The sequence below is a fragment of the Rhineura floridana genome, chromosome 3 (genome assembly GCF_030035675.1).
Source record: "Rhineura floridana isolate rRhiFlo1 chromosome 3, rRhiFlo1.hap2, whole genome shotgun sequence".
Classification (NCBI taxonomy): Eukaryota; Metazoa; Chordata; class Lepidosauria; order Squamata; family Rhineuridae; genus Rhineura; species Rhineura floridana.
In genome coordinates this window covers 126,374,136-126,394,458 of record NC_084482.1, presented here as the reverse complement: position 1 = coordinate 126,394,458, position 20,323 = coordinate 126,374,136, and the positions used below count along the sequence as shown (strand labels likewise).

Genomic DNA, 20,323 nt, shown 5'->3' with positions numbered 1-20,323 from the left:
AGATGTATTCATACTATTCAAATTATGTCTTAACTTCCGACAACAAGAATAGCACTGCATCCAGGGGAAGCAAATGCCCTTCCCATCTGAGGCTGCAATCCTGTGCATACAATGCCCTGGGATTTCTGAGGAAACATGATACCCTGTTGCACAAGTCTATTTCTGCAAATCCTTGTTTGCTGAGCTAAACATGTTTTCTCAACGGCCCTCCTAGATTCAATGGACTTGCTTCTTAATGTATTTAGGATTGGATGCAGTGTGCACAGGCCACATCCACACCATACACTGAAAGCATGCTGCTGCCCTCCGAAAATCCTTGGAGCTGTAGTTTGTTAAGGGTGCTAGCAATGGTATCTCTGTCAAAAGTAAACTACATTTCCCACAATTCTTTGGAAGCCATGTTTTAAATATATGGTAACAATTCTGTTTGAAGCCTATAGCAGTAGCGCTGCTTCCACGGATCTGATTTCCAGGTAGTTCAACCGCCAAGACCATACTGCTATGCCCAAGGGAATCCAGCTCTGGTTTCTCCCACTAAATTTAGATGGCCAACCAAGATCAGAACATCCAAAATAGGCCTGTGTCATTTTAAACCAGACTCTTTTTCGGGAGGCAAATTGTCGGGTTTAATTAATTGAATACCTTTAATGTCCAGAGGAGAAATGCCTATAAATCGAACGATTTGTGTATTAGAATTAAAGACGCACAACTCGCCACACCGATGATGAGTTTATTCCCGGAGCCTAAGAGAGTTACTCGGAAGGAAAGCCCACGCTTCTCGACGACTCTTCGTAATGCTGCAATCTCTGACACACTCGCTTGGAAGTTACGTGTTAAGAATGGATGTGGCGATGGTAAAAAAGAAGATCTGGACCTACTGTTGTGGGGAAGACCTGAAACGAAAGGATCAGTCTTTGGGTTATCATCCATAACCACGTGCTCCAAGAAAACCTGTAAACTGCCGAGTACCTTTGCAACTCGTCCGGGATGGGCCTGAGGCTATCCAAACAGAGATGTTAAATAAACACACTCGCTTGGAACTCAGTCCCATCCTAACAGCCCCGAGGCGGGGAACTTTCGGCCGAGAAGCGGCACTGGTGCGACCCACTTACTCCAGAGCAGTCGTACAGAGCTCTATTCCTCCGGAGTCAAAGCCTTCAGGATCGCGGTCGAGTTTGCCAGAGTTCCTTCGGGCCTCAGCGCCTGACCGAGAGCAGCACGCGGCCCTCTCCCAAAGGAGCGCCATTGCGCACTGCCCTCCCCTCTCGCCTTGTGCGCCTGTGCCCGACTCCCTCTGATGCGTTGGCTCCGGCGGCATCCCCTCCCTGTCTCCCCCCTCGTGCCCCATCTGGGGTGGAGGGGGGCGCATGACGCTTCTCCGGCAGCCGCGGAGATTGGAGGCTGAGGTGGGGGCGGGCCTGGTTGGCATTAATCTTCTCCTCCATTGGGGATTATTGGCTAACACTGTAATCCGCGAGCCGGAGGGACGGACTGACGGGCCCAGTGAGAGCCGAGGAGGGCGCCGCGGGATTGCCGAGCAAGCGCTGGAGACGGACAAGTTTTGCCAGCGCGGGACAGAGAGTGCAGCCGCCGGGGACGGGGTACAGGGTGAAGAACAGGTACGTAAATTACACCGCCGAGTTTGCGCCTCGGAAGGGACGAGACGGACCGAGCCACAGATGCAACAGCCTGTACATTGCTATTTATAAAGCCGCTATTCGGGGAGGGAGGGCGCCTCGACAGTGCCTGTGCAAAGCGCCCAATGCACATGATCGCCCCAGCTTTATTTTGCCGGTTGCTTTGCGCGTTTCCTTACCGCCAGCCCCTCAAATCTCCTCTGCCAAGCTTTGCAGTAGCGTTTCATCCTCGCTTTATTTTACTACTACTACGGCTAATACTTGCGTGGGTTGGGCTTACCGTGTCTTTAACGTACTTGCAGGGGTTCAGCGATAGAACGAACCGAAAAGTCTTTCTGGACCGGACGGGTGACAAATGAATACGAAGGGGGATAAATCTTGCCATCAACTCACACTTTCTTCCGACCGGTTCAGAAGAATAGGGATTAATTTGTCTCGAAGTTCTCCTAGTTGGGCAGAGGCTGGACTCCCTTGGTAACCTTCTTTTGCTAATTTCCACACCAGTTAATTTTATTTCTCGAGGACTTAAAAATATATGTATGTGTTTGTATACCTCCTTTCATATGGTATCCCAAGGCAGTGTAGGACAAAGGAGGGGGGGAAGTACACTTTATTTCTTCCAAAACTTTTTAGAATTACTTTTACCTCCTCAATCTTGTGTTGTCAGCATGACAGATTTAGGCTAAGAAGTGCCTAACTTCCCTTTCTGAGAAAAAGGGGCAGTGATAACTCTAGCTTCATACCCCCAATTCCATAGTTAACAACGCTGTTAATATATTTCTGAGGAGTCTAATATGTTTCTGAGATGCTAGTTTACAGTAACCTTACAGCATCTTGTCTCTCAAAAACTTAGAAAAGGAAGATGGAAAGAGCTGGGCTTCTTTAATCTCTAGTGATGAAATTTGATAACCTAGATCTGGGACAACTGGCAAGGACCCAAGATTGAAAAGTAACAATGCTTTGTTCTCTGGTAAGGTTTTCCTCTTGCACTGTGGATACTTTATGAATTAGACCAGGGATGTGTGGCCTGGCTTGGGACAATCCTGCACTAACACCATTCCTGACATTGGGCATGATCACATCCATCTGCAGCCAAATCATGTGGGTTGGTAGCATATTAGTGCGCCTCTGATGTGCAGCTTGTTCTGGTTTAACCATTGGCACTGTGTTTTTGTACCAATCCCCCTGATGACTGATACGTTGTTTCCAGTTGTTGTGATGCTCCAGTCTAAAGGAACAGAAGAATGTCTCAGGGTTCCCATTTTTAAATATTACTTCTTGGCCTCAAACGTTTTCAAATCTGTGTAATCTCTAAAAAATATAAAAACAAGCTTGTCCTTTGGGCACAGAGGGCAGAATGGCCAGTGATGGAATTGAGGATATTTTCAGTATGGTTTCTGCTTATGGTGTGAAGCAGTACTGGGCTTTACTAGTATTAAAGTCACTGGGTAGCCTCTGGCATAGGAGACCTGACCCCTTACCTTTTCCGGTATCCACCTTAGCTACTGTTTTTACAAGGCTAAAGGAGGATTTGGCTAAAACTGGAAGGAGTCGGGGTGAATTCATTAAGGACCTCCCTACCTTTCTGTTACCAATATATGTATATGTATATATATGTATATATGCATGCACATTTTCTTTTCATAATGTCCACCAAGGTCTGTAAATCTGTGAATTGTCCTAAATGCAACAGGACATGCTGATCTCATTACTGAGACTGTTTTATCCATATCTGAACACAGTGCACTGCTTACGGCAAAATCTTGGAAAGTATTGTCTACTGAGTGGCTGGATTATTCAGGAAGATAAGAACTTGTCTGGTATTTGCTGTATCCTGTTCATAAAAAAACCCTCCATATTTTCCAGCTTTAATTTTTAATTGGGCAGGGGAGTGACATGTTTCCTAGCTCTGGAAACTGTTGCAGCATAGATCAAGTATCAGGACTTTCTGATATAGGCTTGATCTGGGCTGAGCCATGTGGATCCAACATAGTTTGGTATTTTACATCTCTGTGCAGCTTGTGTGTTTGGATGTAAGATCCACTGGCCCATGCACACTTTGTTTTGTTTGAGAGTATGGAAAGTCTAGGGTTTCAGCTTCATGTCATTTGTGGCACAGTCTTACCACTGGAATGTGAGACCATAGCTCTCACTTTGGCTGTACGCTGTTGGCCATGTGGTCTGTTTCTGTGAAAGGTGTGTGTGAGAGAGAGAGGGGGGGGGAGAGAGAGAAGTCCTGCAGGAGAGAAGGCTGACTAGAGAGATCAGTTGTGGTAAGCAGTAGGACATGCCCATAGGAGAGTATTTATAGAGCTTGGCTTATTGGTGCATTTTTGTCACTGCAGCAAGCACACTGCATTCTCTGGTGGGCTCCTCACTCCCACTCTCGGCTAATTTTGTCATCCATGTACCCAGAATAAAGGTGTATCTAGATCTATGTATGTAGAGTAAACAGTTAGCTACTCTGTGTGGTCAGAGCCAGGGAGGGCAGAGAAGGGCCATAAAAATCACATCCAGAAGAGATTCATCTCTCAAATTGACACACATCGTGGAAACCATGCAGTCTTTTCTCTTGCATTCTGAAGGGCTAGAAACTTACTCTTCAAATTAAAATCTGCCATTTTCTCTCTCTCTCCCTCTCTATGTGTGTGTTATATGTACAGCACTGGGGGAGTAGTGGAGATGATGGTATTCTGACAGCTTTGAGTACAGGGTCAAAATTATTGGCTAAGGCTTTGAATCAGAGCAAAACCATATTTTTAGCAAGTGAGCTGTTGCAAAGCCATTCTAGAAGCTGCCTGTTCTATACATATGTGTATGTGTCCACATTTTAAAGAGGCTTGGAGCAACTCCTCCTCTGCTGAACCAGGTGTAAAGAAGCTGGTTGCTTATGCTATTTCCTGGTGCTGAGACTGGAACAACTAAAATATATGTCTGAAGTGGTCTAGTGAACCTGAGGATGCCCACAAAATAGTGTGAATGGTATGGAACCAAAATAGTGTGCATGATATGGATGTTTTTTTCTGTCTGGGACAGAGTTATTCAAATAATTCGTTTAAAAGTAAATCTAGGTTGTACTGGGTGGAAAGGTCTGGTGTGCACAGGATACAGAGTAAGAAAAACAAGACAGCCGTCATGTATTTCATGGGTTCCTAAACCTTGAGTGTAATGGAAGCTATTAATACCAAGTCTGATGATGATAATGATAATAATTTATTAAAATTATATCCTGCCCTTTTTTCTAAAGGAGTCCAAGGAGGCAATCATGTCAGTTCATTGTGTGACTTCAGACCTAGAGGTTAATGTAAGATGACCATGTTTTTCTTGCAGGGTTTCTGTTCCTTTGATGAATGTATAACAGGCAGAAATTCAGTGGATGCCACTTCTCCTGGGACAGAGATGGTAACCTGTTGAATTTCTGCCTTTCATTCAGCTGTTTAAGTCACAGGAGCCCTATCAAATCTAATGATGGTATTCCCAGAATAAACAGGAATTACATTATTTCAAAAAGAAGCTCCATCTGCTGACCTGGGCTGAAGGTATTGATTTACAACTTCTTTCAAATTACACCAGTAAGCAGTGGATTTGTCCCAGGAAAACAAGCTCCCAGTGCTTCCCCATGCCTCACACTGATGGTCTGAGGATTGCTGTTAACAGGAAGTGCTGCATTAACACTAACATGGGACCAAGGTGCTCTTAATCTTGTCCATACTAGCATGGATATTTGTCTATTCTGTGTCCAAACAAGGGCACAGTTGTTTGTGGTTGGGAACAATCAAAGGCTCGTGCTGGAAGATAGGACAGTTATTAGTAATTTCAAATGGCTCTTCCTGTGGCTGTTGTCATCTGCCCATCTCAAAGAGCCTTGCGCTCACTCATTCACTCTCACGTCATCCCTGCAGGCATTGTTCCACATCCCCATTTCACTGGCAGGTACTGTGGTGTGGTGTGACGGAAACAAGCTAGGCAATGGTACAGGCAGGGCAAGGACCTAGGCATCCTTGCCACTTTAAATGTCGTATTCTCTTAATCACAATGAGAAAAATGAAGGCCTTTGAGACGGGACTTTCTGCACAGTTTAGTTTATGGCAGAATAAATAAACATTTGTTTCTCATTAGTTGCACACAGTTCACATGATTTCCCTCAAGGTTACACATGGGTTGGGGAGAATATGCCACAATATTTTGGACCTCAGAAAATGCAGTGCCCCCCTTCCTGGACGGTACATTGGTTGCTGCTGTGATTCCTTTATCAAGTATGTTTGTGTGAGGATCATGGGCACATATTTTTGTGAACCTGCTCCATTTTGTGAACTTTCTTCTCTTACTATGTTAATTTTTGGAGGCTGTGTGTCCCTTTGTCATATAACCGCAGCACTGGAGCACTTATCCAGTAGCTGTAGCAGCAAACATCACCAACAAGTCTATTCCCTTATCTCCTGTGGTTGCAAGTATTGCATAGTATTTTGTGAACCCTTTCCATGTTTTTGGATGTGGTGTACTTCACCTCTCTAGCAGGAGAGTGCATGCATAGCCAGATAGTTTAAAAATGTGTGGTGGGTGGGTGGTGGGCGAAATAACTTTTCCAATCTAATATGTGTACAAGTAAAACTGTAATTAAAAAAGAAATTTTGAGAGTATCATATTAAGACAAAAATCTGGTTGGAATTTATTTTTTCATACATCTGTAATATATTTATACATGTTTCCATAGACATTAATGAGAACTTCCTGAGAGTACAGTAGGGCCCGCTCATACGGCAGGTTCCGTTCTGGACCACCGCTGTAAAGCGAAATCCGCCGTAAAGTGGAACGCATTGACTAACATTGTCTAAAATGGCGCCCAATGCCTGAAAAACGCCGTAAAAGTGGAACAAGCGCAGTAGGAGCGGGGCCTTTCTGCAATTGACAACTGCCGTATCGGTGGAACGCTGCAAAGCTGAGCGCCACAGAGCGGGGCCCTACTGTATAAGCTGTTGAATCAGTGGAACAGATTGCATTGAGGAATCATGAACTCTCCTTCATTTTGAGGTTTGTAAGCAAAGGGTGGATGCCCACCTGTCAAGAATGCAGGGGATTTCCTGCATTGACAGGGAGTTTGACTAGATGTCCTTTGAGGTCTCTTCCAACTATGTGATTCTTTATTGTACTGTTACATTTGTAAATGTTTTTAAAAAATGTGGCTGGGGCTTGCTTTGACTGATTTGTGAAAAGGCCCCTTTATTCATTTTATTTTTTAGTGAGATTTATATACCACTTACTCAAAAGAATCTCTAAGTAACTTATATAAAATATTATAAAATGTTCATAAGAAAATTATAAAAGCAACTGAGTTTAAAAAGAAGTAGACACAATAAAATTATCAAAATACAGATGACATCAACAGTTTTCAATGCTGTTCTCATCACTAAACTCCACTCCTCATCCACAGCTTGGTCAAAGCCAAGATGTTTAGATGCACAATTTATTGCACTGGAAGTGATTGCTCTTAATTTCCCTTTCATAGCTGCCAAAAGAATTCAGGACCCAAGTGTGCATATTTCATAGCGCATCATGGTACCTACTGTGGGGCAGGCTGATCCTATGATCTTCCCATGTTGGTGCTACTACACCAGAGCTAATGCCAGCATGATGTAATCAAAGTAAAAATCGCAATAATAGCTGCAGAAAGAAGAGACAACTTAGTGATACCAAAAGACACTCCCACAGTATCTCTGGCAACTCTGCTGCCACCCACCAGTCTCAATGTTGCATGCATTAGCCTCCATATTAACCACGCATAGAAGGAACCAATCAAGGTCCGCCAATAGCATGAATGTTCCAATGGCATCACCCTGCACAGTCCACACCTCTCCTACATACAATGCACAAGCACACTATCAAGATGAACCCAGAACACTTCCCTTGTCAGAGGTCCCTAGAGGTAAGTTAACAACTGATGTCTGTAGCCACAAGCACCAATGCTCCTCTCAGACAAAGGAAGCAAGACTAACAGCACTTTTGCCAGGAAAAAGCCTGGACTAGAGAGGAACGAATAGGTTGCTGTTCCAATCACAAGAGCCAGCCAAGTAATCTCCATTGCCCAGTGGACAGAAGGAGGCCCACATATGAAAGCCAATAGTCTACAGGCTTCACGGGAGAACATTAAAAGAGTCCTGATGAGTCAGACCAAAGTGTCCTACCCAAACCAGTCAACGACAGATGCAGACATGTGGTTGTGCTTTTCTTTAATAGATTTAATAGAAAGTTTCAGTTCAGAGCACTTCATGAATCATCTTACAGATTACACAGGATTCAGCATCATTACTAGGAATAGCGACACACAACTACACTGCACTAAGACATTGTTGCAGCAATTAGACTTGCCTCCTTACCAGCCTTAAGTAAGGATGGGTAGGCTCCCTACTTGCGTGAGGAAAGTGTCACTGTTGGGAGCACGCCCAGAGTGGGAACTCTTTGGGCCTGCTAGTGCTACAGCTTAAGTGTCCAAGGTGAGGGCTGTTGGACTACCCCAGCAAGGTCCTCCTCAGGAGGGGGGCTGCATGGTGGTGGTGTGAACCAGAAGGTGGAGGTGAAGGGAAGGTGAAGAGGCAACTTCCTGACTGTGCAGTGCCTCCTCAGTAGTAACTGGATATACAGGGGCAGAGCTGCCACTGTCAATGGAGCTGGAGCCTTCAAGCTCAACTACGTCTGAAGGCACATTCCTAGTGCCTTCCCCCAAGTCCAAGTCTGGCTCCTCCTCCTCCTCACTCCATGCCCATTCCACAGGGCTCATGACACAAAGGTCCATCTAATTCAGCATCCGGCTTCCCATAGAAGCCAGTCATATGCCTTTGGTAAGCCCTTAAGAAGGGCAGGAAGAGAGTAGCTCCCCCCCGCAATTGCTCCCCTGCAACTAGCATTCATTGGCATAACTCTGAAATCAGGAGGTTTCATTTCTGCTGAAAATTGCCCTCACCTGAAGCTTGTACTTTAGTAGAAGTGATCATTGGGCTCTTGTTTCAGAGTTTACTTGTAAGGTGTAGTTGGAGAATGGGGAAATTTTGCCCAAACCCATCAGCTACCCATCCCTGCCATCTCTAGCTTTCGAGCATCCATGTCAAAAGTTGCTCCAGACACCAAATAGATTAATTTACCCTGTGCTATCTGGGTGAAAAATGAACTGGTCAGATGGCAACCAAACTTCCTTTGCTTTGCCCTAGCTCAGTTGAGATTTATTTTGCTTTTTCTGCCTCAACACCCTGGGAAGCCCTGTCAGCCTATCAGGAGATTTGTTTGTTTTCTTACACGATCTCATTGTTTTGCTCATTGCAAATACTCATGGAATTGTTTGGTTGTCGGCACAGAAGTAAACAATGCATTTGGATCACACTTGAGTGACATCTTTAACAGGAGGCCTTGTGTGGAAGGAGCATACACTGAGCACCCATGCAAGTCCTTAAAGTTGAGGGCTGAGTTTGCATGGCAGAAAGGCCAGATCATATTACCAGCAGCATCCAGAATACTACAGCTGGAGGTACATAAGCTACGAAGCAAACAAACCAGTTCCCATTTGGACTATTTTTTTTGGCGGATGCATAATAAGTAAACCTCTTAGCTCACAGGATTGGTTTGTTTTCTCAGGGCATTGTTTTCAAAGCTGTATTATCCCTGGCAGGATAGTGAAGCAATGCATTGGACAGGAATTGGTGGCTGTATGCACATATGCCCCCTGTTGCTACCCGTTGATTTCTTACCCAGATATTTATTTCCTGTCACCTCCATTTCTTTCACCTCATTTTCTCTGTGAGAGCTGAGTGGGCAATCCAGTCAAAGTACATCTTCAGAGAAAACAATTTTTAAGGCACTTAAAAAAATTATTCTTTAGGTCATCTGAAAGTGCAGTGTTCATGTTTTGTTTTTAGCAAATCATCGAATGCTTCCTGCAAGCTCTGCTCCACGAAGCTATCCCCATTGGCATTGAGAGCCATATGCACAGGAAGAGTTCACTTTCCAAAGAAGGCGGCACCGTTTTAAAAACACTACCCGCTGGGAGGGGAAGCTGACACACAGAGGCGAACAGGACATGCAGCAAAGCTGTTGTGAATCCGGGACTGGGGTAAAAGATTACTTCTGTGTTTCAGCTGGGGCTGGGACCTCCTTGCAGTAGGCAACTTTGGGGTATCATGTGAAACCCCTTACATCAGATGTGTGGTTCCTGGGGTGAGTGAGTGTGGATTAGGGATGGGGGAGAAATTCGATTCAGTTTGTATTTAAAACTGAATTTATCCACTTTGCACTTTCTGAAACAATATGAAATCCAAAACACAGCCATCCTTCAAAATGAGCACTTACATAAATTTTGTGATGTGGATCTCCAGCTAATTAATGTTTGCAAAAAGGAATATATATTAGTGATATCTGTATCTATATCTAATCTATTATATGTATGTATATATGTATTCAAATGCTAAATTTTCATGAGGATTTTTTTAAAAAAATGGAAATTATTGCAGAAATATGGAGAACTGAATTTAAGATTAGAAAAATTAGAAACTGAGAGAACAGAAATTGACATATCATTCCAGTCCTGAGGTGGATAGGTGTAGATGATCATAAGAACATACGAAGAACCTGCTGGATCAAGACAGTGGGGCATCTCGTTTAACATCCTGTTCTTACACAGTGGCCAGCCAGATGCCTATGGGAAGCCCAAAAGCAGGACCCAAGGGCAGCAGCACTCCCCCTACTTGTGATTCCTAGCAACTGGCATTTAGAGGCATACTGCCTCCGAGAGTGGAGGTAGAACATAGCCATTGGCTAGTAACCATTTATTACTCGTTATTCAAGGCAGGAGGATAGAGACAACCAGCTTTCCAAGGAACTACTAGGTGTCGCTTTTATCCATGCTGTTGAAATAAAGCATAGCTGACACTTGTGTTTGCATTATCCCTAGCTGGTCAATAAATGCTGGTGTCATCTTGTTGTAGACAGCGATAGGCCATTCTCTTGGGTGCTTCCGCTGGGTGTTTACTGTGGAATTGCCATACTTTTAGTCACTAATAAATGATTTAAATGAATAAACAATAAAAAGTGACTAAAAATCACCTATCATCCTAGATCTTGATTTACTACCAAGTAACATAGATCATGAATAAAGCAGAGTATTAAGAGTGACCAGATAATTAACATGCCTAAAACACTTGCTGGAACGAGGTTTTCATGGCATACCAAAATCTGTACAATACCGACATTTGCCTCACCTTCAATGGGAGAGTGTTGCATCATGCAGGAGCTACTCTGCTGAATGCTGTCATCCTAGTATAGAAAAATTTGATTTTGGGAGGATGAGGCACTTCTGAGTTGTACTATACTGATACCCAAACCTTGAACCTGGTCTAGTGGCATACAAGCAGCTAGTGTAGTTCCTGCAGTACAGGTGTTATAAGCTGTTGGAAGATTACTCCTATAAGTAATTGAGCCATCATGTTCTGCACCAGCTGAAGCTTCCAGACTGGACCCAAGGGTGGCCCCACATAGAGTGCATTGCAGTAATCAAGTCCTGAGACTACCAATGCATGGATTACTGTGTGTAAGCTATCCTAGTCCAGAAATAGTTGTAGCTGTATCACCAGCCAAAGCTAGTAAAAGGCACTCCTAACCACTGAAGACCTTTGTGCGTCTAGTGACCGTGCTAAATCTAGGAACATCCCCGAACTATGAACTTGCTCTTTTGGAGGGAGTGCAACCCTTCTAGAGCAAATAATTGACCAGTCTCCTGGACCCAGGAACCGCTTGCCCACTGTGCCTTCATTTTGCCAGAATTCAAGCTCAGCTTATTAGCCTTCTTCTAACTTAGCACAGAGTCCAGGCACTGATCCAGAGTTTACACAGACTCTCCCGATTCAGATACTGCCGAGAAATAGAGCTTCAAATTGCCTAATGACCGCTGCCAACAGCATCATATAGAATCCCATTGCAGCTGATCAGCGTTGTCAGTGAGCCCCGCTTGCCAAGGAACAAGTGGGAGCGCATTTTAAGCTGCTGACTGATCCTTTGCAGCCATGTTTTACGTGCCCTACACCTGATAACACATATGACATCAGGTGTGAGGCAGGTGGGCAAGTGTTGGGGACCCATGCCTAATTAGGCCCATGGGCCAGAGAATCCCCACTGTTGATACAGATGTTGAATTGCATTGGGGACAGAATAGCACCCTGTGGCACTCCACAGCACAAGCACCAGGGGACTAAAGAGCAGTTACCCAATGCTACTGTCTGAAACTGATCCCTGAGATCGGAACAGAGGCACTGTAAAACAATGCCGCCAATTCCCATCCGCAGAGTCAGTTCAGTAAGATATTGTAGTTAGTGGTACTGAAAGCTGCTGAGAGATTGAGGAGATGCAACAGGGTCGCACTCCCCCTGTTCCTCCTGATACAGATCATCCACTGAGATGACCAAGGCTGATTCAGTCCTGTAAGCAGGCGTGAACCCAGACTGGAATGGATCTAGGTAATCAGTGTCCTCCAAGAATGATTGTAACTGCTCTGTCAGCACTCTTTTAACCACCTTTCCCAAGAAAACTTTGATGAGCGATAGTTATTACATACAATACTGGAAGCTCCAGAGTGGGCTATTTTAGGAGTGGTCAAACCACTGCTTCTTTTAAGGCACCGGGGATCACACTAACCTGCAATGAAGCATTGATCATACCCTTCACCCTTCCAGGGAAATATTCTCAGCTAACTTTAAGAAGAGGTGAGGGGGCATGTGACAAGAAGGCACATGGTAAGGTGCACTGATGCAATCGCCTTGTTCATGTTAAGGTTGCAGAAGCTGAAATTGATCCCACAAGACAGGGCAAGTGGTTGCTTGATACTGCAATAATGGCATTGTTCAACTCTACTTGGAGCTGGTAGGTGCCGCCACACTAAAGGTCTGTTTCCTATGTTGTGCAGAACGGACATCCTGATAAGTATCTGTAGGAGGCCCTCACCTGCAGAATGCAGCGATCAACTAGGTATATAAGGGATAAGACGGTTTTTCAGGTATGCTGATTCCAAGCTGTATAGGGCTTTGTACACCAAGACTAGAACCTTGAATTTGGCCCAGTAGCAAATGGGCAGCCAGTGCAATTCTTTCAGCAGCAGGGTGACATGTTGGCGATACCCTGCCCCAGTGAGCAGTCTCGCCATTGCATTTTGCACCAGCTGCAGCTTCCGGACCAAACTCAAGGGCAGCCCAACAAAGAGCACATTACAGTAATTGAGCCTAGAGGTTGCCACTGCATGGGCAACAGTGGTCAGGCTATCCCAGTCCAGAAACGGCCACAGCTGTCTTATCAGTCGAAGCTGGTAAAAGGCACTCCTAGCCACGGAGGTCACCTGGGCCTCTAATGACAAAGATGGATCCAGGAGCACCCCAGACTATGGACCTGCTCTTTCAGAGGGAGTACGACCCCATTCAAAGCAGGGAACTGACCAATCTGAACTTGGGAACCACCAACCCACAGCTCCTCCATCTTGCTGGGATTCAGACTCAGTTTATTGGCCCTCATCCAGCCCACCACCAAGTCCAGGCAGCGGTCCAGGACTTGCACGGCCTCTCCTGATTCCAATGTTACAGAGAAATAGAGCTGGGTATCATCAGCATACTGCTGACACCTCACCCCAAATCTGATGACCACTCCCAAGGGCTTCATATAGATGTTATACATCATGGGATACAAGATGTACCCTGCGGCACCTCACAGTTCTGGCAATGGTCATCTTGGAAGAGAAGCATGTGTATGCTTCTCACTCCTTCAAGCTTAATGGAGAATATGCAAAAAGGATCAATATCAAAGAAGGAGGAAGAGAAGGTAAATAACCCCACCCTTTAGGAAGTTACATCATGGTAAACAAGCATAGAGATGTCCTCCAATTCTAGCTAGACGGGACTTCTCCCTATCAAAGGGGGTATGCAAGCTTGCTTAAACCCAATAACGCAATGGCACAGAGTCATTAGAAGGGGAGGAACTCTGCTGTGGGACTGGGAGTCAGTGGTGCAGGCCAAGACCTAATTGCATATTGCTTTCATTGTCAACTGAACACTGAAAAGTTGAATGGTGAAAGAAAGCATTTTGGAATATAAGCCTTCAGAATAAAACCAGCTGAGGTATTGAAATATAGTGCTCAGAGCAATGATACTGGAGAGTTGAGACACTGGAAAAAGAGGGGTAGGAAGACTTACTATGTGGGAGTTCATCTGACAGTTTCCAGATGGTTTGAAAAATCATAAATGATCCCTCCTCCTTTCTACCATCAACATTTTCTTAAAGCATGCATGCATGTATGTATGTATGTATGTATCTGTACACACATAATACATGTATGTGTAAATATAAAGCATTTTATTTGCTATATGATGCTGTTTTCCTTATCTTCCGGGTGGCTAGCTGGATGCTTACAGTTTCATCATGTATAGTCTTAAGAATACATTTTAGCATTAGAAACATTTAAATAAAGCTATAAGAGCCACTCTGGTTTCCATTGAGCCTTTATGCGCACAACCCAAAATTGGGGGGGGGATTGTTTCCATTGTTTATGATCAAGGCTCCATTGAAATTTTTGTTTGTTTCCTCTTATCCTGTACCTCTGCTCTGTATGTAATTCTTGCTGTTGTTTCCTTTTGTTTCTGTGGAGATCCACAGGCACTTTCACTCAGGTTGCCAACACCTTTTCCAAAGGAGAACTGTGGGCTTCTGTGGCAGGAGGCTCTTATTGGGTGTGGCTTCTCCATTGCAACCCTGCAATGATGGAAGAAACTACACCTGCCGAATTACACCTACCCCCAGCCCTCCCTGCTAGCTATAAACAGGTCATAATCAACACCAAGTGCTAGCAGTCCTATCAGGGCACCTTTGCTCTACCTGAAGTCTTGCTTCAAGCACATACAAAGAGCCCAGCTGGCTCAGACCAAAGGCTCATCTTGTCCACTGTTTCCCACAGGGCCAACCAGGTGCACAAATAGGACATGAGGGCAATAGCGTTTGGAGGTATCCAAATCTGCTCCAAATCATCCTCCCAAGCTGCTTTCCCTCCCCCCATCAAGCAGGTTCGAAATGTGTGTGTGTCACTCCAAATCCACGTGTTAAACTTGGAGGTGTAAAACAGCTTGGAAGGTAGTTTTAGAGTGGACAATGTCGTTTTTGTTTCACAGTGTCCCTTCTTGAAGCTGCTTGTGCCTTGGGCGACTGTTACATGCTTATGCATAAAATATGTAGTCCTGTCCTAAAATGAAGATCTGAAGAGATGTGTGATTTTTTCTTTCATACCTCTCAATGGCTCCATGTTGAGGCAAATCATTATATCCACAGCAGGCCAAGTGACCTCTGCTTTGAGATCAGGTGGCTGCCCATAAGTTTGTATGCCAAGTCACTGAATAAATCAACAAAGAAGGAAAACATTGTCTTAATAATTTCCTTATTTGAGAGCAGGCTCATTCAACAATCGTTCATTCTTGACTTCCACCTCACTTCCACTGAGAGTCTTTGAGAACATGCCAAGACCCCTGATTTCTGTGATTTTTTTTCTTTCTTGGCACCTACTGCTGTCAGTTTTATGCTTATCCAGCAAGTGAGAAGCAAAGGCCTCTGCATCAAGAAATACGCCATCCAAATCACATCTGAGATGCTGACAGACAATGGGAGCTGAACAGTCCATAAAGATGGGCAAAAGAGTGTCTTATCCATAGAGCACTGGACCAACAGGGCAAATGGACTTTGGAGTCCATTTCCTTTTCCGCAAAAGATGCATGGCAGGTCACTTACCCTGTCTAGCTCCTCCCATTTATATAATGGGGATTGTACAACACCTCATTTCCCACCGGGGCCTACTGAGATCTTAAGAATTGTATCCTCCTCAGAGCAGACTCACTAAAATGAATGAAACTAGGTTAGTCAATTAGTTTCAATGGGCCTACTCTGAGTAGGACTAGCATTGAACACCCCCCAAAGGTCCTTGATAGACAGTGGACTGATTGCTTCTCACTACGTGACTGTTGAGTTTCCAGTCCTGGTCTGGTCTGGTTCCTGATGGGAACGTTGATACTACTTTCAATAGTAATATCAACGTCGATATTACTTATCAATAGTAAGCCGCTGGAGACCAATTCTGAGCATGACATCACTAGCAATAACTTCTCCTGCTATGTCCCGTTTTCTGTTATGCTCCTTATTGGCAATACGTCCTAGGGGCCATATCGTGGCTTACTGTAACTTAGCCCTTCTGTTTTTTCCATCCTAGGCCCCAGTCCTTATTCATAATAGCTGAAGAGAGTGTCTGTGAGTTCTTTTCTCTTGTCACTGAGTAAGCACAGCTAGCCTTCACCTGCTTGGAATTAAGGGAAAGGGCTTCCAGGCCCGAGTGTATGATTTGTTCAGCTGAATCCTAACTATTCAGAAGAACGTCATATGCTTTTCATGGAAACTTACTACAAAGCGAGAATTCTTAGGATTGTATCTGTAGGCAGGCTAGAACACCACCAACTTGCCCCTTCCGTTTTAGAAATTAAACATTGACACTCAAACCTTCATGCAAGTACCATTTGCCATCTACCACCACTAGGGTATGGGAATCTTTCCCACCATCAGACATTGGTATGTATACCTTGCATTAAAGGCTGCTTCTCCTTTTACAATTTCATAAAGGTATGCTTCTGTGTGAAGAATTTTGTGATGTGATAATAGACATACAGACATGTTTTTCCAACCTATCAGGGACCCTGTCCTTCTGTGTATAATTGTAGTGTGAGAGTCAGCCCATAATGTCAACTGTTTGTCAGGCATGAATTGAAAAGAGAAAAAGCCACAAAGGACAAAGTGCTGAACACAACCTAAAAGTTGAGAGGCAAAGCCTGCAATCCTGCACCCCCGTTCAGTGTTGAGTATACAAGCAAAGGACTGGGCTATATCCGAGCAGCCAGAGTTTTACAAGGGCAGTGACAGATAGTGGGAATGCACTGGGACAGGCATTGTAGAAGCCATTGCAGTGGACAGACAAATACTAGGTCCAAAGGTCCCACATATCTCATCTCCTTTCCTTAAAACTGGAAACATCACTCCCAAAATATCAGTCAATAAAACGTTGGTGCAGCCTACTCTTTCGTCTACCTTACCACTCGCAATTAAACCTTAAGACAGTGATAGACTAATTGCAGGGTGCAGCAAGCATACAGCTGGAAGGAAGGGCAAAGGGACAGTGTAATTGCAGGGACCTTGGCCATGGAGATCTAATTGGTAGGATATGTCTAGATGACTTGAGGAAGCTAGCCATGCGGCCCACATGCTGTGTGTATGAGAAGTAGTTGTACAGCACATAGACATTATGCCTCCATTCTTGATGCAAAATGTTTTTTCTTAAATGGTCAGAGGGACTTCCGATTGATAGATAGACCTTAGAGCCTTAGAGTAGCTGAGTTTGGGGCCCTTGCAAAGTGGAAACAATAGGAAATTCGGCAGTACTGGGCGGAAATAATGAAATGGTTGTTAGTGCACTGCATAGAGGGGTCAGACAAAGGAATGAAAAGGTATTAGGTAGTCTCAAATATACAGCTGTGTCTGCTTGCCCAGTGCTGTACAAGAGATAAATATGAGTAAAGAGCTAGCCCAAAACCTAGGAGCAGTTAAGTTTCAATACCAAAAACTTGGTGTGTGGAGGAGGAAAGTATTCTATGAGCTGCTTTGCGGTGGGAAGGTTAGAAACTCAGGAAATGTGTCTGTTGCTTGGTTTTCTATGTATTTATCCTTAAGGGAACTGCACTTTCAGCACAGGAGAAGAGCATGAGATAGCAGCATCTCCTCTCCCTCCAGATGGAACTTTTGTGCTATCCTAGCTATATTTTCTAATGGATTCCAAATTCCACTGAAGTACCAGAGTAAATATGACCCTTTTGAGAAGGTATGAGGTTTCAAGGGCTGATTATCTAAATAACTCCCTGTAGATTTGTATAGTGATGCCAGATACCTGGAGTTGAGGCAGAAACAAGAAAAACGTTTATTTCCTTGTAGCAAAAGTTGTTTCTGAAACATTTTGTACAGAGGATGAAGGATCAGGCTAAAAACCAGTGCAGTGCACTTGATGAAATGCTAGATCTTGACATGAGCTGTTCAAATTCCTGTTCATCATGAACTCAGTAGGAGGCTGTGCAGGAAAGCTACCCTTTGGCCTCACTTCTTCATCTGTAAAAAGGGAATATTGTTGATGTCTGCCTTGCAGTGCTGTATGTACTGTGTGTTAAAACAAATAAAATAAGAATTCTGTAATGTGTTTAAGGCCCCATCTGCACTGTAGATTTAAAGCAGTATCATACCACTTTGAACAGCCATGGCTTCCCCCAAAGAATCGTGGGAGCTGTAGTTTATTAAGGGTGCTGAGAGTTGTTAGAAGACACCTGCTCCATTGACAGAGCTGCAGTTGCCAGAGTTCCTTGGGAAGAAGGATTGATTGTTAAAGCACTCTGAAAATGGTAGCACTGTGAGGGGAATAGGGGTCCCCTAATCGCTCTCCTAATAATTCAAATGTGCCCATGAGCTTAAAAGGGGAGAGAGCCAGTACAATGTAGTGATTAGAGTGCCATACTAGAGGTAGAAACATACTCACTGTTCTGCTGGTCCCGGTGTGTCTCCACACACTGGGCGCATTTCCACCCAATTCAGCGTCAAAGAGATTTTGCAACTGATCAGGAGATCAACCTGTCCCCCCCCCCGGGTGTGGCTAATGGAAATGCTTCAATTTGGCAACTGGTGTATTCACAGCCTAGGAATGAGGAGCCCCAATTTCAAAGCTCAGTCATGTAGCTCACAAAGTGACATTGGACCTTTCAGCCTCATCTACCTCACAGGATTGTTTTTTGGAGAAGAACGATGTATATTGTTTCAAACTCTTTGGAGGAAAGGCAGGATATGTATGTAATACATAATAATCAAAGTTAAACCTATACTTCTTAAGTTTAAAATGTAAACATCCATTTCCCTGCTGAAATGACCTGAAATCGTATGTTACCATTTGGGAGAAAATGGCATTGATGAATAGGATTGTCAGCTCTATTCCCAGGTATGATTCTGGTAAAAAATCTGCACAGAAGGCAGCTAACTTACACTGAGTAGGACCGTTGGTGTATCTGGCGCCGTACTGTCTGTGCTGAGTAGCAGCTGCTCTCCAGGATTTCAGGCAGGGTTCTTTCCCTATCTGGAGATGTCAGGTCTTGAACCTGAGACCTTCTGCATGCAAGGCAGATGTCCTGCCACTGAGCTATTGCCCTCTGCCATCTAAAAGGTAGAAAAGGACACTTGACATAGAGCAGGTGGGAGAAGACACAGCTTTCTGCAATGATGTATTTTATTATCGGTAACAACCAGGAAGTGGAGCTCTATCCAAAGCAGAAATGAAGCTTTCATGGAATAAAAGGAGATACTCCCTTATTATCAGGGTTTATTCTGTGAGAAGAACGTGTAACGTATTTGCGGTCTAAATGTTCAGTATTCAATTGATTTAGATATTGCTATTCCCACTAATATAATTAAAATGTGGTGCCTTCCGGATGTTTTGGACTCCAATTGGCTGGGGCTGATGGGAAATGTAGTCCAAAACATTTGGAACGCACCATGTTGGGGAAGGTTGCGTTAAAAGATCAACGTTTACAGCCACTGTTCCTGAGCCTTTGTTAGCATGATGAAATGAGAGAGCAACAAAAATCCTTATCACTGGTAGGTAGAGTTGCCAGGCTGTAACCCAGAGAATGTGCATGCAGGTTAAATTTCCCAGTGCCCCAGGAGAAGAGTAGGCTTGTCTTCTTGCCTGCTTTTTCTCCAGCTTTATTGGCCGCACTTCTCCTTGCTTGCTGAAATGTACAAGACCCCAGGAGTGCCACACAGCTTGTGGAAAACTGGCTCAGGGGAGAAACGGAAAGCTGCAATTGCCTACCTCCTGCTGCTTCACTGGGGGAATTTAAACCTGCTGCATACAGAAAATGTAGCCCAGCAACCTTGCTGGTAGTTAAAGGGCTTTTAGGACAGGGCTCCTCTGCTTTTCACAGCTGCATGCCAGGCAGACATTCAGCCGTTGCTGCTTACCTTGATAGGGAGAGGAAGTGAACTGGAATGGCTTTGCGTGTTGAATACTGGCAGTTTTACAATGGTCAAAGGCACAATAGCCTTGACAAAAAAAAAAGTATTTTTCCTGGTAGAGTTCAGGTGGACCCCAAGATTTGTGTTGTCTTGGTAGTGTCCATGGTTTTGAGAATTGACTTCACCCAACAGAAATATTTTTTAAAGCTATTGTATTAGTTAGCTACTTAGTACAGTTATTTATATTCCACCTTGCAGGATATAAATCTGTCCAAGATGGTTTACAATTAAAGTCCATATCATTAGAACACACTAAAAATGTTCTACATATTGAAAACACATCTAGATCCTTCCTACAGGGTAGTTGATGGGGAGAAGGGTCCAACTGGAACAGGTCTTCAGGTGGATTTCACCTGCCTCCCCCTCTCTCCTGCAATCTTCTCCACAGGATGGGTGATAGTAGATGGGGAGAGGAGTTTATAAACAACCCCCCCTTTAAAGGTGTGTTTGTTATCTCTTGCTTCTTGCATGGATGGACCATTCTGGGGACTCACCTGATAGACACTTACTTAGCTTCAGCAGTGCTGCAGCATTGGGTA

The 20,323-nt window shown here is 44.3% G+C and overlaps 1 protein-coding gene and 1 long non-coding RNA gene across 6 annotated transcripts in view; one reads left to right on the top strand and one right to left on the bottom strand.

Moving 5' to 3' along the window:
• Window positions 1-717: 717 nt before the first annotated feature.
• On the bottom strand, window positions 718-1,613 carry LOC133380475 (uncharacterized). Its single transcript, XR_009761449.1, has 2 exons — window positions 1,113-1,613; window positions 718-893 (listed from the first exon to the last, which is right to left on the bottom strand). It is a non-coding gene; the product is annotated as an uncharacterized LOC133380475 (long non-coding RNA).
• Window positions 1,176-20,323, top strand: part of SLC38A3 (solute carrier family 38 member 3) — a 106,689-nt gene continuing 87,541 nt past the window's right edge. For 2 of the 5 annotated variants that reach the window (XM_061617807.1, XM_061617808.1), the window contains exon 1: window positions 1,176-1,619. The gene's annotated coding sequence lies outside the window, so the exon portion shown is untranslated. Of the gene's footprint in view, window positions 1,620-1,939; window positions 2,112-20,323 lie in introns of all 5 variants that reach the window. The other 3 variants (XM_061617810.1, XM_061617811.1, XM_061617809.1) reach the window with 2 other exon arrangements.